At 45.0% G+C, this 16,399-nt stretch overlaps 1 long non-coding RNA gene across 3 annotated transcripts in view; it reads right to left on the reverse strand.

Annotated features, from left to right (window-relative positions):
- LOC119846452 overlaps nt 1-3,375 on the reverse strand; it is a 3,554-nt gene extending 179 nt beyond the window's left edge. Inside the window, exons 1-5 of one of the 3 annotated variants that reach the window (XR_006276506.1) lie at nt 2,430-3,375; nt 1,919-1,974; nt 1,455-1,580; nt 966-1,271; nt 1-778 (exon numbers count right to left, since the gene is read on the reverse strand). The exon at nt 1-778 is cut by the window's left edge and continues 179 nt beyond it. This is a non-coding gene — a long non-coding RNA (uncharacterized LOC119846452). Of the gene's footprint in view, nt 779-965; nt 1,581-1,918; nt 1,975-2,429 lie in introns of all 3 variants that reach the window. The other 2 variants (XR_006276505.1, XR_006276504.1) reach the window with 2 other exon arrangements.
- Nucleotides 3,376-16,399: the final 13,024 nt, after the last annotated feature.

A 16,399-nucleotide genomic window follows, 5' to 3' on the forward strand; every position in this document is an offset into this window, starting at 1 on the left:
ATCACCAGTACTAAACCTTGTACATATTGTGATAGGTGGGTGTGGGGCTCAACCACACCTCACCAATAACTGGCCAGAATGCTCCCTCAACAGCACCTCCACATGCAAAAAGTTAAGTCAAAGACTGCCCGGGACAGTCCCAACCATGGTGCAGTGTAGCAAAACAGCCAAAAGGCTGACAAATTGGCAACAACATCAGCCTTCAGGCTGTTTGACTGCACTGCACCATGGTTTCAAAATCACTGCAGTGATTAGCACACAACCACATGGATAACTAAATGAGTCATCTGACCATAATCCAAGCTATACATTACAGCTCTACAAATACAGCATGCACAACAATATGAATAAAATTGACAAACAGTTCAGAATGCCCAAAGCAATTATACAACCCCTAACAGTGTTCTCTTGCAACTTTGATGGCTAGAACTTTTAAAGTGGCAAGCACAATACTCCTTTCAAAAGAAAGTAACATTTTGTGCAAGTAATTACAGGAACTACTTCGCACAACAGACCAAACAAATGAACCCAATCTCTCCCGTTGGGATTGCAGAAATGACAATGCCATTTCATGATATTGGCAGTTCTGCTATATACCCAAACAGTGACACCAGCCCCAATGCTCTACTACATTCTAGCCATCAAAAGAAGAAGAGGACACTTCACATTGCAACCCCCAAAAAATATACAATCTAACCCCAGTTCTTCCAAACAAAGCACACCAAAGTCTTCTCCGGTGACACCGATACCTTCAGACCACACAGACGGCAATAACTTCCTATGAGGATCAAACAAAGATTAGCATTTGTTCAACAGCTGTTGAATGTATGAAACATCTGTTTCTAAAACAAACAGAACAAAAGCACATTAAATTCCCATTGACACACACCCAGTGAAAACACATTTCCCATCCTCAACATAGAACAGACCAACAAAAAATAGCATGATCAATAACTATACTTCACTTGCAAACCAGACATCAAATCCACTTCCAGTTTGGAAACAAGTACTTCATGTCCCCCACAGTCTTACTTCAACATCACTGGTTCTTTGTCAAATTGGACCCCATCTTCACACCAAACCTACAATGACAAAAAACTTTACCAGCACTTCAACTGCACACTGACCAACAGCCTAAAGAGTATCTCAAACCATGTTCAGAACACACCAATGGGAAGTAGAGGAAGATAATACATTACCATCACCAGGACTTCACACCCAAATAATTTACCACAATAGTTGAGAACTAGGCACCATGACTGACAGGAAACCTGCACCCCAAAAAATCAATCATATTTCACCAACACTATTACACTCCCTATCCAAATCCCAATATCTCCTTCCAATATTAAACTCAGAACACAGTTTGACAATCTCTTTGCTCAGAACCCCACCACATGCAAACATAGAAAATGTTTCTCCATATTCACAATTTCCAAATTCACAATACTTACCTCAACCAAACAACAATTTCCTCTACCTCCACCCAGGACTATCGCATTTTCACGTCCCCAGATGCACCCGCATTATCTACTCTTCATTTCATCACACATTTTCAATCAGCTCATTATCCTTAGACACTGAAAACACCCCAACGCCTATAAAAAGTATCCAGTGCTAACATCTGTGATTCAGACACACACACTGACAAAAACTTCATGGCAGCTTCCTGTGACCCTTCATTCATCCCCACCCAATGTAACCATTGCTACAAGTTATGGCCAATCAAGTGATGCTCCGCTCCCTCTCCTCCCACGGAACCACCACCTAACCAATACCAAAATTGGTTATGTAGATGACAAAGAAGTCAGCAATCACCAGTGATACGTGACAAGAGACAGCTTGGAAGCACACAAAGTCAGCTCTCTATTTTCCCTCCACCTCTGCCATCCCAACAAAGGGCCATAAAAGTACTCACACACACCTTGCACAACGTTCTTTTCCAAACTGCACCTCCAGAAGCCTCTTAAGTACCTGAAAACACAAAATAAATGATCTAACAGGTACTGACCATCAAACCCACAGATGATCAAACACATCCCACCCTATTTCTCCAACAAACCACCTACAGTAACAAACCCCAGAATCACAAGTCACGAGATCCCTCACCCCTCCTTAGTTCTGCAACTCTCAGTCCCCCTACATATTTTCAACACTCCCCTCCCCACCGCTACCCCTACCCCAAAGGATATCACACATCCACAATATGTTCAAGGAAAAACAATACTCCACATTTTGGGGCACACGACAACACCCTCACTAACCACCCAGCTAACACCTTAACCCAAATGTTATCTTCTCCATCTGTTGTCTCACACATACAAAACTGGTGAAGAACCCATGCATAATAAGCCCACCTCACCTAACACAGCAAATTGTGTTCTCTCCCATTGAGAGAAGTGCACTAAAAGCTCTAACTTAGCACTTACCTCATAGATGCAACCGGCTCCTCTGCTCCCACTGGCACCATGTAGACCAAACAGGCAGCACTTGCCCCAGCCCATTCCCTCAGTTCTGGACTCAGATGCCCCTGTGGCACACAAACAATAAATGTCACATTATCACTAAATGCCCCAATACCACACTCCCTTTGCTAAACTGACCTATTCAACACACCAAAAGAGCCCTGACACATTCATACCCACAATGAAGGAGCAACCAGCTACTTCTATATAATTAAAATGAACACGCAACATACTCAAAAATTACACAATACTCATGGCCTTTTCCCACCCTGACTGGAGCCCATCACTAACTACAATGCTCACATCCTCCTGAAGAACCAACACCCAGTAGAGGACAGACAAACAAGGTAGTGGTGACCAGTGATGCAAACCCAGTGCTGTGTAAGAGACAAGAATGGAGAACAGAGCATCTCTAATTATGGACAGGTCACTCTGCCAGCATTCAACCTTCCTCCACAGAAAATGCACACTCCCTCCATACAATGAGCTCCCTCAAAACACCAGTTAACTAGCAGAGTTTACAGGACTTCTGTCCCTAAACAAGAAGCCTCAACAGTACAAATACTTCTGACTATCAAACCCTTCAGCAGAGACTTAACTTTGACAGCCGCTCCCGCTCTCAAGATCTTCTTGTTCTTTGTACACAGGCCTTCACTCCCATACATTGACAGACATACAGCAATGTCATGACACGGTCACAGAGAAGTAGTTACGACCCTTCAGGGAACAACACGGTACCAGATCTGCACACATCTGCAAAGACAAACAAAGCTTGACTGCAAACCGACTCACAAAACACCCAGCTACACAATATGAAACATGACCTCACCTGCATACTGCATCCTGAAGAGAAGGAATGCCTACTACACATTACACCCCCCCTCAGAGAAGCACCCCCCACCCCAAACACACTCATTGGGGCCCATTGCTAACTAGGATGCTCACATCCTCCTCAGAAAACCACCACCACATAGAGGAGAACACAAGGTGCAAGCGGTGACCTGTGATGCAAACCCAGTGCTGCGTACAAGAGAAGAACTGAGAACGGAGCATCTCTAGTTACAGACAGGTCACTCTGCCAACAATCGACCTTCCTTCAGGGGAAATGCACACTCCCTCCTTACAACAAGTTCCCGCCCACCCCTCTCATGCCCATTCAGAATGGGGAGAGTTTAGAGGACTCCCTCCCCTAAACAAGGAGCCTCAACGGCTCAAATACTTCTGACTATTGAACCCTCCAGCAGAGACTTAACTTTGACAGACACTCCCAAAATCTTCTTGTCCTTTGTACACAGGCCTTTGCTCCCATACACTGACATGACACTCACAGAGAAGTAATCATGACCCTCCATGGAACAATGCAACACAGTACCGATCTGGACACATCTGCAAATACAAACAAAGTGTCACTGCAAATCTACTCACAAAGCTCCTAACTACACAATCTGAAACATGACCTCACCTGCAAACTGCTTCCTGAAGAGAAGGAACACGTACTAAACATTACACCCCCCCATATAAGCACCCACCCACCCCAAACACATTCATCCACATATTGGTGACCCTCCCCATGTCCCACCACAACAGGACCCCATCGCTAACTAGGATGCTACCATCCTCCTCAGAAAACCAAACACCCAATAGAGGGGAAAGGATGAAGCGGTGATCTTTGATACAAACCCAGTGCTGTGAAAGACAGGACATCTGAGAACAGAGCATCTCTAGTTACAGAGAGGATAATCTGCCAGCAATCAGCCTTCCTCCAGGGGAAACACACTCTCCCACTGTACAACAATCTCTCACTCACCCATTAAAAATGGGCAGGGTTTAGAGGACTCCAGCCCCTAAACAAGAAGCTTCAACAGCACAAATACTTCTGACCATCAAACCCTTTGGCAGATACTTATGTAGCAAGGATGGGCAGCAATGGTGTTCCTAGCACCTGTTTGCTGGAACCTGCAATGGGGTGACAGGATGGATCACTTGATGACAACCTGTCCATTCATTCCCTTTGGGGCACCTGCTGTTGGCCACTGTCAGAGGACAGGATACTGGGCTTGATGGACCTTTGGTCTGACCCACTATGGCCATTCTTATGTACTTAACTTTGACAGACACTCCCAAGATCTTCTTTTTCCTTTGTACATGGGCCTTTGCTCCCATACATCAGCATCCATCCAGCACCAATGCACAGCTATGCCATGACAGAACTAGTCACAACCCTCCACAGAACAAGGCAATGAAGTACTGGATGTGGAAGTGTCTGCAAATACAAACAAAGCTTGACCAAAAACCTACTCACAAAGCTCCCAGACACATTACAAAAGAGAAGGAACAGCTATTACACATTACAACCCCCCTCAGAGAAGCACCCCCCACCCCAAACACATTCATCCACATATTGGTGGCCCTCCCCATGTCCCACCACAATTGGGGCCCATCACTAACTAGGATGCTCACATCCTCCTGAGAAAACCACCACCACATAGAGGAGAACACAAGGTGCAAGCGGTGACCTGTGATGCTAACCCAGTGCTGCATACAAGAGAAGAACTGAGAACGGAGCATCTCTAGTTACAGACATGTCACTCTGCCAGCAATCAATCTTCCCTCAGGGGAACTCACACTCCCTCCATACAACAAGCTCCCGCCCACCCCTCTCATGCCCATTCAGAATGGGGAGAGTTTAGAGGACTCCCTCCCCTAAACAAGGAGCCTCAACAGCTCAAATACTTCTGACTACTGAACCCTTCAGCAGAGACTTAACTTTGACAGACGCTCCCCCGCTCTCAAGATCTTCTTGTCCTTTGTACACGGGCCTTCACTCCCATACGTTGACAGCCATACAGCGATGTCGTGACACAGTCACAGAGAAGTAGTCACAACCCTCCACAGAATGAGACTACTCGGTACCACATCTGAAAATAAAAACAAAGCTTGACTGCAAACCTCAGTTATAAACTCTACTCACAAAGCTCCCAACACCACAATATGAAAGACAACCTCACCTACATACTGATTCCTTGAGAGGTAACAGCTACTACACATTACACCCCCCACATAGAACACTCTCATCCACATGGAAAATGGCTACGCTTCTACATAGCGGTGGCTCTCCCCCTTTCCCTACACCACAGGGGCCCATCACTAACTAGGATGCTCACATCCTCCTCAGAAAACCACCACCGTGTAAAGGAGAACACAAGGTGGAAGCAGTAACCTGTCATGCCAACCCAGTGCTGAGTAAGAGAGAAGAACTGAGAACGGAGCATCTCTAGTTACAGACAGGTCACTCTGCTGGTACGCTCAGGGGAAACACACGCTTCCTCCATACAATGAGCTCCCATCCACCCCTCACAGCCCATTAAGAATGAGTAGAGTTTAGAGAACTCCCATAAGTAAAGAAAGAGCCTCAACATCAGAAATGCTTCTGACCATCAAACATTTTGGCATATGCTTATCTTTGGAAATTGGACAGGTGCTCTCCCTCTCGAGATCTCCTTCACCTCGGTAGACAGGCCTTCACTCCCATATGTTGAAATTGCTTACAAAATACAGCACTTGTGTGACAGATGAAGAGAAAAATATTCACAACTCTTCACATCACGACACGACTCAGTACCGCATCTGGACACAACTGCGAATACAAAGAAAGCTTGACTACAAACATGGTTCATAAACTCTACTCACAGGATTGAAGACAACTGAGTAGGAGAAAATACAGGAGGGGCATGCAGCAAGGTTAAGAGAAGAAACTCTTACTAAATATTACAGTCTCCTCAGACCAGTCCCCACCTAACCTAGACAGAAAACTTCTATGCTTCTACAACAGTCCAACACCACGGACACACCAGCAATACCAGATGTGTGTGTAACAGAAGCTCTGTCAGAAACAACCCCCAGTGTCTTCCCTCCTAATGAAAATACAGATGATAACACAAAAATCAAACACACTATGAACAACCTGACATGAAAGAAAACCACATTACACAAAAATAAGCACAGAAAATTAGTACACTAACACAAATACATGTTATCATTACCTGACATTAATACTCACCATGACTATAAACATCCTTATGAGTGCCTATGCACATCACTTAGAACCAACACAAAGCTGAATGACTTACTGTGACAAGACCCCAGCTTATATACTGCCTAAGCTCCACCCCTCCATTTCCCAGCATGCTTTAGAAGCCAAAGGCAGCTATAAATACAAACTCAGGCAACACAGAAACCCTTTAGTTCATTCCTAGCTTAACACTAGCAAACGCTGTTCATCTTGATGAATTAATTGGCTTTCCTTCTTACAATATAAATTTGCAGAAGACTCAAACTCTATCACCAGGTAACACTATAATTACCATGTTTCAACTTCCTAAAAATAAAACATGACCCAGAGGGAAGAGGGGACTCCACAGTAGGTCCAGCTGGGGGCTGCTGAAAGAGGTACCTCAACAGTGCTGGAGGGGTGTGTGTGTGTGTACTGTGACAGGGTATTCAGCAGGTAATGGAAAAAGTTACTTAGCTAATGCTTGAGGACATACCACAGCCTCAAGCTCAAAATAGATGGCAGTGTCACTCCCTGACACACTGTCCAGGCAGCTGCCACAAGCCAGAGAAACTGCACCATCCCCATGACCAACTTTAGGGAAAATGGCAACCTGTGCAAACTTGTACTTTGCCCCGGGCTACCTCCTCCCATTCCCTGCACACCCTACTGCCTCCTCCAAGTGCTTAATTTACATAGACAAAGGTCACAGAGCTCAGGCCTGGCACAAATTAAGCACTGTATGGGCAGCTAGAGAGCAGGTAGGGACCCAGCTCTTAAGGCAACACCACCACTCCCAGCAGAACCACAGACATAAGGGTCGCGTAGTGTATTGCCACCCTGATGCCTCCATTACTATTGCAGCTTGTGGTACCTGGCACTCAGCATGCAGCTCAAGGTGGACTTCATACTGTCACACAGGAGGCTGCATCTTGCCAGAGCCCACAGCCCTATGGCCACTCCCAGCTCACCAGAGGCAACATTTCATATTTTGTGGGGGGAAGGCAATTTTAATCATGATTCCAGGGCCTAGTTGAGCACCTGAAAACTCCAGCTTTCTTGCACATGATAACTTAGATATAGTACTCCTGTCAGCTAAATCCTAATTCTTATACACAAAAAAAAGGGGAAAAATATGAACTGAAAATGTGACTTTAATTGGAGTTTGTATATATGGCAGTTTAGAACAATCAGGAGACAATACAGCAAGGCAGTCCCACTCCCAAGCCTGACGGTGTCAGTTCTGGAGCTTTAACATAGATATCAGAAACACACGTTTGCTAATTTGTACATTATCTTTAGTATAGATATATACAGAGTGAGCAAATAGGCAGATTTTAAGCAGAGTTTATTTAACATACACTCTGTGTTACTACCATTATCTAGTCAAAATTAAGTAAATGATTTTTAGTGCAGTGAAAAACCATTCACAAAAATAAACATACATGATTGATGTGGTGTTTTCTCTTTTAAGAAAGGAAATTCATTTCTCTAAATATTTTTGCATTTATGTTTACCAATCAATCAAAATCATGTACATGACTCACTAACGTTTGACAGGTTTCAGAGTAGCAGCTGTTAGTCTGTATCCATAGAAAGAAAAGGAGTGCTTGTGGCACCATAGAGACTAACAAATTTTTTTGAGCATAAGCTTTCATGAGCTACAGCTGATGCACAAATAAATTTGTTAGCCTCTAAGGTGCCACAAGTACTCCTTTTCTTTTTACTAACATTTGAGTCCATCATGGTTATTAATATCGTACATGGAACCACATTTATTTTATACAAATGTTAAGTTATTTTACAGATATCACTAAAAATACAATTTGAAAATAAGCAACCTTCAGCTGCAGTGTCTATAGTTGCGAGTAGAAGCAGAATTTATGTTCTAGCAGGATACTATTATTTGATTGTCTGACTTTTATCATATTGTGCTTTATCATTGTTATGTTAAATAGTCTCTGCAATTTTATTCTTTCAAAGGAAGTAATAACAACAACAACAGTACAAGTGTGTGTGTGAGAAAGAGAGGCTGTGTGTATTTGGAGAGTGAGAGAGACAGCACACTCTTACTTTAAGCAGAGACCTCAGTAATTAGAAGGCTTGTTCAGCAGCACTCAGTATCTCCCACTCAGGACCCAGAGGCAATATCACAGTCTCCTCACCCCCCCCCCCCCGCCCCCCAAGCTCAGCAGAGACCAGGTACAAACACAGGGGGATTGTGACACCCCAGCATCAGCCTCTGCAGACCAGACAAGAGGTTCCCAGGACCAGCTTGGCCAGGCGTTGCTCCAAGTGTAGGGAGGGGGCAAAAGCAGGGGCACTGAAATAGAGGGCACCAGGGAGCCATGCCCCATTACTTTTAATATTACTTTCTACAAGCCATAAGGGGAAGAAACACCTGTTGACAGTATTCAGGGCACACCTCATGTTCCCATGAGGAATACTATCGATGACACACCTCTAGTGTCCGGAGGGGACAGTATTCAGGACATACGCCTTGTTCCCAGGAGGAGTGCTATTGATGACACACCTCTTGTTTGGGGGGGGCAGTATTCAGTACACACCCTTGTTTCCAACAGGACTACAATCCATGACACACTCCTTGTTTCTGGATGGCGCAGTATTCAGGAGACATCTCTTATTTGCAGAGGACACAGTATTCAAGACACACTCCTTGTTTCCAGAGAACATTGTATTCGTAATACATCTCTTCTTCCCAGAAGGAACGGTTTTCAGGACACACCTCATGTTCCCAGGGGGAGTACTATTGATGACATAACTCTTGTTTCCAGAGGGGACAGTATTCAGAACACACCTCTCCGTTCCACTGGGGACAGTAATTGTGACACACCTCTTGTTCCCAGGAGTACTATTGATGAGACAGCTCTTGTTTCAGGGGGGACAGTATTCACGACACACCGTTTGTTTCTGGGGGGACTACAATTCATGACATGCCCTTTGTTTCCGGGGGACTACAATTCATGACACACCACGTGTTTCGGGGGGAACGGTATTCACTGGCCACACCTTGTTTCCAGAGCAGACGGTATTCATGACACACGCCTCGTTTCCAGAGGGCAGGGTATCCATAGCACATCTCTTATTCCGACAAAGGACAATATTCAGGACACACCTCTTCTTCTCAGGAGGTGTACTATTAATGACGCCTATAGTTTCCAGGACTAATACTGTTAATGATAAAAAGAAAAGGAGTACGTGTGTCACCTTAGAGACTAACAAAGGTATAGAGCATAAGCTTTCGTGAACTACAGCCAAGAAAGTGAGCTGTAGCTCACAAAACCTCATACTCTAATACATTTGCAAAAAGAAAAGGAGTACTTGTGGCACCTTAGAGACTAACAAATTTATTAGAGCATAAGCTTTCGTGAGCTACAGCTCACTTCATCGGATGCATTGAAGTGAGCTGTAGCTCACGAAAGCTTATGCTCTAATAAATTTGTTAGTCTCTAAGGTGCCACAAGTACTCCTTTTCTTTTTGCAAATACAGACTAACACGGCTGCTACTCTGAAACCTCTAATACATTTGTTAGTCTCTAAGGTGCCACAAGTACTTATTTTCTTTTTACAGATACAGGCTTACACGGCTGCTACTCTGAAACCTGTCATTATTAATGATACACCCCTTCTTTCGGGAGGGAACACTATTCTAGACACACCTCTTGTTCCCAGAGGGGACTGTATTCAGAACACATCTGAAGGTCCCAGTGGGGACAGTATTTGTGTCACACTTCTGGTTTCTGCAGGGTCAGTATACATGACACACCCCTTGTTTAATGGGAGAGGGGGACAGTATTCACAATCACACCTCTTGGTTCCATAGAGGATAGCATGCATATCACACCTCATTTCCAGGAGGAGTACTATTGGTAACACATCCCTTGTTTCTAGAAGGGACAGTATTTGTGACACACATCTTCTTTCCAAAGAGCACAGTATTCGTGACAGACAGTATTCTTGTTCCCAGAGTGGACAGTCTTTGTGTCACATCTCGTTTCCAGGAGAAGTACTATTGATGGTGCACCCCTTGTTTTTGGAGGGGACAGGATTCCTGACTCACCCCCTTCTTTCCAGGTGGAATGCTATTGACAACATATCCCTAGGGTTCCCAAGCATAGTTCTCAATCCTGCATGGGACATGTTTTCACTGAGGGAATGTGACCAAGAAGACATTGAACACATCTTGTCATAAGAAGAATTATATGGGAGAAAATTAAAATCACACCATCTGCAAAGCAGACTGCTACAGCAGGAAATTAAACTACTTCCTGTTTCTGAAGAAGACTAACAAAACACACCATATTTTTTATTATACATCAAATGTTACTGACTAACCGTAGATCATTATTGCTTTCTGAGAGGACCATAGGATACTATTTCAGTGTTGGTATTAATATTTACTTCAGAAACAAGATGGCTGGGGCTGCACCCCAATGCACAAAGTTTCAGCACAAGTCTGACGTATTTACCACACAGAGAATGATCCATGCTGTCTGATCTTGGAGTGTAAACTACTCTGCCCTGCCAAGAGACTTTGCCCAAGATGTCGCTGTTGGGAGGGCACAACAGCCTGGACAATGACAAAAAAAGGCCATCATGACCTCAAACTCTCACAAACAGCCCAGAGCAACAGGATCTCCCCACAGACACACTGCACTACAGTAGTCAAGCAATTTACACATCAGCCCTCAGGGCATTACACCTCCATGACACCATTCACATCCTAAGGAGATGGAATTTCTCTCTCTCTCTCTCTCTCAGTTTTCATCCACCTAGACTGTGGTCTATTAACAGTAGGAAAGATAATGACCCTACCAGTCTTGGCAAACCTGCTGAAGGAGGCCCTCAAAGAGGGGTCATCGGTAGGCAGGCAACCAAGAAACAAGCACACTGCTGGCCTCAGATCCCCAAGCGTAACCAAAATACAAAAGGGAGAAGCACCTTTACTAAGTGAACCCACGGCACCTGCCTCCAGGGCTGGCCTTATGTAAAATAATCCCCTTGGCCAGGCTGAAGGTGGAGCAGAGTTGGGGGCTGGAGCTGGGCAGGGCTGGAGCTCATCTGGGGGCACAACTGTGGGGGGGGGAGGGAGTAGGTGGAGCACCAGTGCAGAAAGCACAGGAAGTGGGGGCAGACCATAGCTGCAAGCCCCTGCCTGCCTCTCAGCTGTGACAAAGGGCCAGCAATGAGTTATTACAAGCCTTAAACACACACATTCCACAATAGAAAACCTTACTAGCCCACAGGGCTAACATCAGACTCACTGGGGCTGTGACCTGGGGTCCTGGCACACAATTAGGGTCAACTGCAAAGAACAGGGCACACCATCCCCAAAACTGGGGGATATTCCAATATTTAGTAGCGTCCCCTCTCCACTCAGTTACCTTCGCTAATGCCAATCTGCTTACAGGTTTTGATGGACAAGTCTGGGTTCTTCTGGATCCCACCAACCACTCAGCAGGGTGCATCTTCTTTATTTTTCCCTATTAATGTAGTTGGCGGTGCCCTGGTCCCCACGGCAGCTTGGGAGGGAAATTCTAACCACAGGGTAACTCCCACTTACTTGCCAGAGAGTTGGAGACTCCAAAGAAATAACACAAATACATACAATATATTCAGCACAGTAATTGTATTACACAGGAGACAAACATAACATGACAGAGTAAAACACTATTCTTAGGATCATCAGTGCCCACACTGATAATACCCATGACTTTCTCCAGTCACAGGACCTGATGTAGCAAATGTAAGATTAGCATCCCGTTGGTACTGTACTTTGTTGTGGCCCTTGATGACCTATGACCACGATATCTTCTCTGCAGTGGTTTAGCAGTGTGGCTGACTGGGTTCAGTACAGCCCAAAGGACGCACAAGTGGGAGGACATGTTAAGTCCCTCCATAGGTATAACACACAGGAGGTTATAAAATCCCCAAACCCTTACTCCCTGGCTTGAGGACACAGTTCAGAGAGTAGGCAGTCCCCAAAACAATTTCCCTGACTGACTAAAAGATGGTGAACTCACAACCTCCATGAATGATCCTCAGGTTCAGAGATGACTCTGGGCTCCTCAGTCACTACAGAGGGGTTGATCTCTGCTGGCAGGGATCAGGCTGCTTCTGCTCCCAGGATTTCCCCTCACCACAAAGGGGTGCAGGGCTCAAGATGCAGATTACACAACTGTACTAAAATCCTAACTGTAGCCTCCTACCCCAGAGTCTAGACACACTCACAGCAGAAGCAGAGCAGCCTGGGGGGTGGGGGAAAGGAAGGTGGGGGACAACATGGGATAAGTGGGGCAATTTGCTCCAGGCCCCACAGGGGCCCCCAGAAGAGTTTTCAGGGGCCCCCAGAAGAGTTTTTGGCAGCAATTCGGCGGCGGGGGTCTTCCACTCCATGTCTTCGGAGAAGTGCCCCGAAGACCCGAAGCGGAAGAACCCCCACCCACAAAGACCCCAGGCCCCCTGAATCCTCTGGGTGGCCCCTGAGCAGGAGCAGCCCTGGACTAGCAGCCAGAGCAGAGCTGACCATGTAGTGACTGGTCTCCACTAGGCAGCTGGGGGGGCAAACTCAGCCTGGCTGGGGAAGTTTCCCAGCAAAACTCTACAAACTGGGAGTCATCGGTGGAGAGGGAAAAGCCCAGCTGAGGGATCTTGCTTTGCACCAGATTTAGGTCCCAAGAGATTACCGTATCCCAGACACAGGGGTAGAGGCGCTCCAGGCCCTTCAGGAACTGCACCATCATAAGATGGGCAAAGACTGACCTGCCTTGAAATGGAGGATGAAATGCCGAAATGGCCAACAGATGCACTTTGACTGAAGAAAGCAACAGGCCCTGTAGCTTAAGGTGCAAGATGTCTTGCAGCAGGGCCTCCTCTACAAGGATGCGATGGTCCAAGGCCCAACAAGTAAATCGCTTCCACTTTGCCACATAGGTGTGTTATGCCAATAAAATAAAAACCAGCAGAATCTTATTAAAGGGACAAGGCAAAATGCCACGTTTATTGTAAATATAATAATAAAAAATATATAAAAAAAACTCACACTGTTGTATTGCTGCTTATTCCTTACTTAACTCCCCCCCCCCCCACACACACACACACATTCATACCAGCTCTGCATAGGGGTTATAGTTACCAGCCTAGAAGTTGCTCAAGACAGAGTACTGGCCAGGTAGCCTGTACACGAGAGTGGAGCCAAGTCTGTATCAGATGCACATCCGATGCTCCTGAAGGGTAGTGGCAGAACCAGAGACTCAAAGTTCTCAGTCCTTAGGGTCCATTTTTAAAGATTTTATTCCTAGTCATGACAGCTCCAGGACAGATGTCAGGTACTCATCAGCTTTCTTCATCCTTTGAATTGGTCAGGTAGATTCCAGTTTGCCCTCCGGGGGTTCTCTGGTTGTTTCCACCTGGTGCCTTCTTTGGCCGATTGATACCGAATTCCTAGGCTGGCACTTCCCTGATTATTCAAAACTCATCATTCATTCACATACATTCTTTACTTTAATAAGAATGCATTTATCATTTCACTGAGTATTGTTATTTATTTGAGACTCCCTGTCTCTTAACATTCCTTCGGTAGTAACTTTCTTTTAACATACAAAGGTGTTATTTATTTGAGACTCCCTGTCTTAACATTCCTGATACAAACTATAGAGGGTGGCAGTCTCTATGTGATATTTCTATGACCGCTGCTCCAATTAACGGCTTTTCATGGTTGTTGTTACAAAAAAACATGTCAATCTCTATTACAAAGTATCAGTTTACAGAGTAGAGTCAATTGAGCATAACCATTTGAGAAACTAAAGTTAATTGAGTGGTTTACGTTCATAAGCGTCAATCTCAATTACAATAAAGAGAAAGGTTTCAGAGTAGCAGCCGTGTTAGTCTGTATTCGCAAAAAGAAAAGGAGTACTTGTGGCACCTTAGAGACTAACAAATTTATTAGAGCATAAGCTTTCGTGAGCTACAGCTCACTTCATCGGATGCATTTGGTGGAAGAAACAGAGGGGAGATTTATATACACACACTGAGAACATGAAACAATGGGTTTATCATACACACTGTAAGGAGAGTGATCACTTAAGGTAAGCCATCACCAGCAGCAGGGGGGGAAAGGAGGAAAACCTTTCATGGTGACAAGCAAGGTAGGCTAATTCCAGCAGTTAACAAGAATATCTGAGGAACAGTGGGGGGTGGGGTGGGGGGGGAAGAAACAACATGGGGAAATAGTATCCCCTGAATAGATATGTGGACAGAGTTGGCAACGGGCTTTGTTGCAAGGATAGGTTCCTGGGTTAGTGGTTCTGTTGTGTGGTGTGTGGTTGCTGGTGAGTATTTGCTTCAGATTGGGGGGCTGTCTGTAAGCAAGGACTGGCCTGTCTCCCAAGATCTGTGAGAGTGAAGGGTCGTCCTTCAGGATAGGTTGTAGATCCTTGATGATGCGTTGGAGAGGTTTTAGTTGGGGGCTGAAGGTGATGGCTAGTGGCGTTCTGTTATTTTCTTTGTTGGGCCTGTCCTGTAGTAGGTGAGTTCTGGGTACTCTTCTGGCTCTGTCAATCTGTTTCTTCACTTCAGCAGGTGGGTATTGTAGTTGTAAGAATGCACGATAGAGATCTTGTAGGTGTTTGTCTCTGTCTGAGGGGTTGGAGCAAATGCGGTTATATCGTAGAGCTTGGCTGTAGACAATGGATCGAGTGGTATGATCTGGATGAAAGCTAGAGGCATGTAGGTAGGAATAGCGGTCAGTAGGTTTCCGATATAGGGTGGTGTTTATGTGACCATCGCTTATTAGCACCGTAGTGTCCAGGAAGTGGATCTCTTGTGTGGCCTGGTCCAGGCTGAGGTTGATGGTGGGATGGAAATTGTTGAAATCATGGTGGAATTCCTCAAGGGCTTCTTTTCCATGGGTCCAGATGATGAAGATGTCATCAATGTAGCGCAAGTAGAGTAGGGGCATTAGGGGACGAAAGCTGAGGAAGCGTTGTTCTAAGTCAGCCATAAAAATGTTGGCATACTGTGGGGCCATGCGGGTACCCATCGCAGTGCCGCTGATTTGAAGGTATACATTGTCCCCAAATGTGAAATAGTTATGGGTGAGGACAAAGTCCAGCCACCAGGTTAGCCATGACAGCATCGGGGATACTGTTCCTGACAGCTTGTAGTCCATCTTTGTGTGGAATGTTGGTGTAGAGGGCTTCTACATGCTCACGAAAGCTTATGCTCTAATAAATGTGTTAGTCTCTAAGGTGCCACAAGTACTCCTTTTCTTTTTGCGAATACAGACTAACACGGCTGCTACTCTGAGACCTGTCATTATGCAAGGAACTGAATTTAGCCGTACAGAGTGGAAATCTGTCAACTTTATGAAAATAATCATCAGTGTCACCTTTTATGTAGTGTTTAAGAGGAGGTACTGTGAGGCAATTCGACTCTGTGATTCTAATCGAGTGTACATTCTTTTTATCCAAAAACACATACCACACATTCCGATTATGCAGATACAATTTAATAATAAAACTACTATCAAGGGTTGTAGCATTACTGATAGGATACCAGTAGTGGCTGGGGACCATCCAGAGAATATATCATACCAGTGATAAGTTGTTATTTGTTTCTCTGCTGTGGCAATTCTTAACATGTCCCCATTGGTATGTATAATGTGAATAGTTCCATTTCCCACTTGGTCATTTGTTTGTTCTAAAAACTGTGTCACTTCTTTACTTCGTATTAGACTATCAGTAGGGTCATGCCATTGAATTCCAAGGTTAATGGAGAATTCAGCCAACTCCACATTTAATGTCAGCTGAGACTTTTTTGGCTACAGTAAATAGTGTGTGTGGTTTTACTGAATATGGTACTT

Source organism: Dermochelys coriacea, chromosome 21 (genome assembly GCF_009764565.3).
Source record: "Dermochelys coriacea isolate rDerCor1 chromosome 21, rDerCor1.pri.v4, whole genome shotgun sequence".
Classification (NCBI taxonomy): Eukaryota; Metazoa; Chordata; order Testudines; family Dermochelyidae; genus Dermochelys; species Dermochelys coriacea.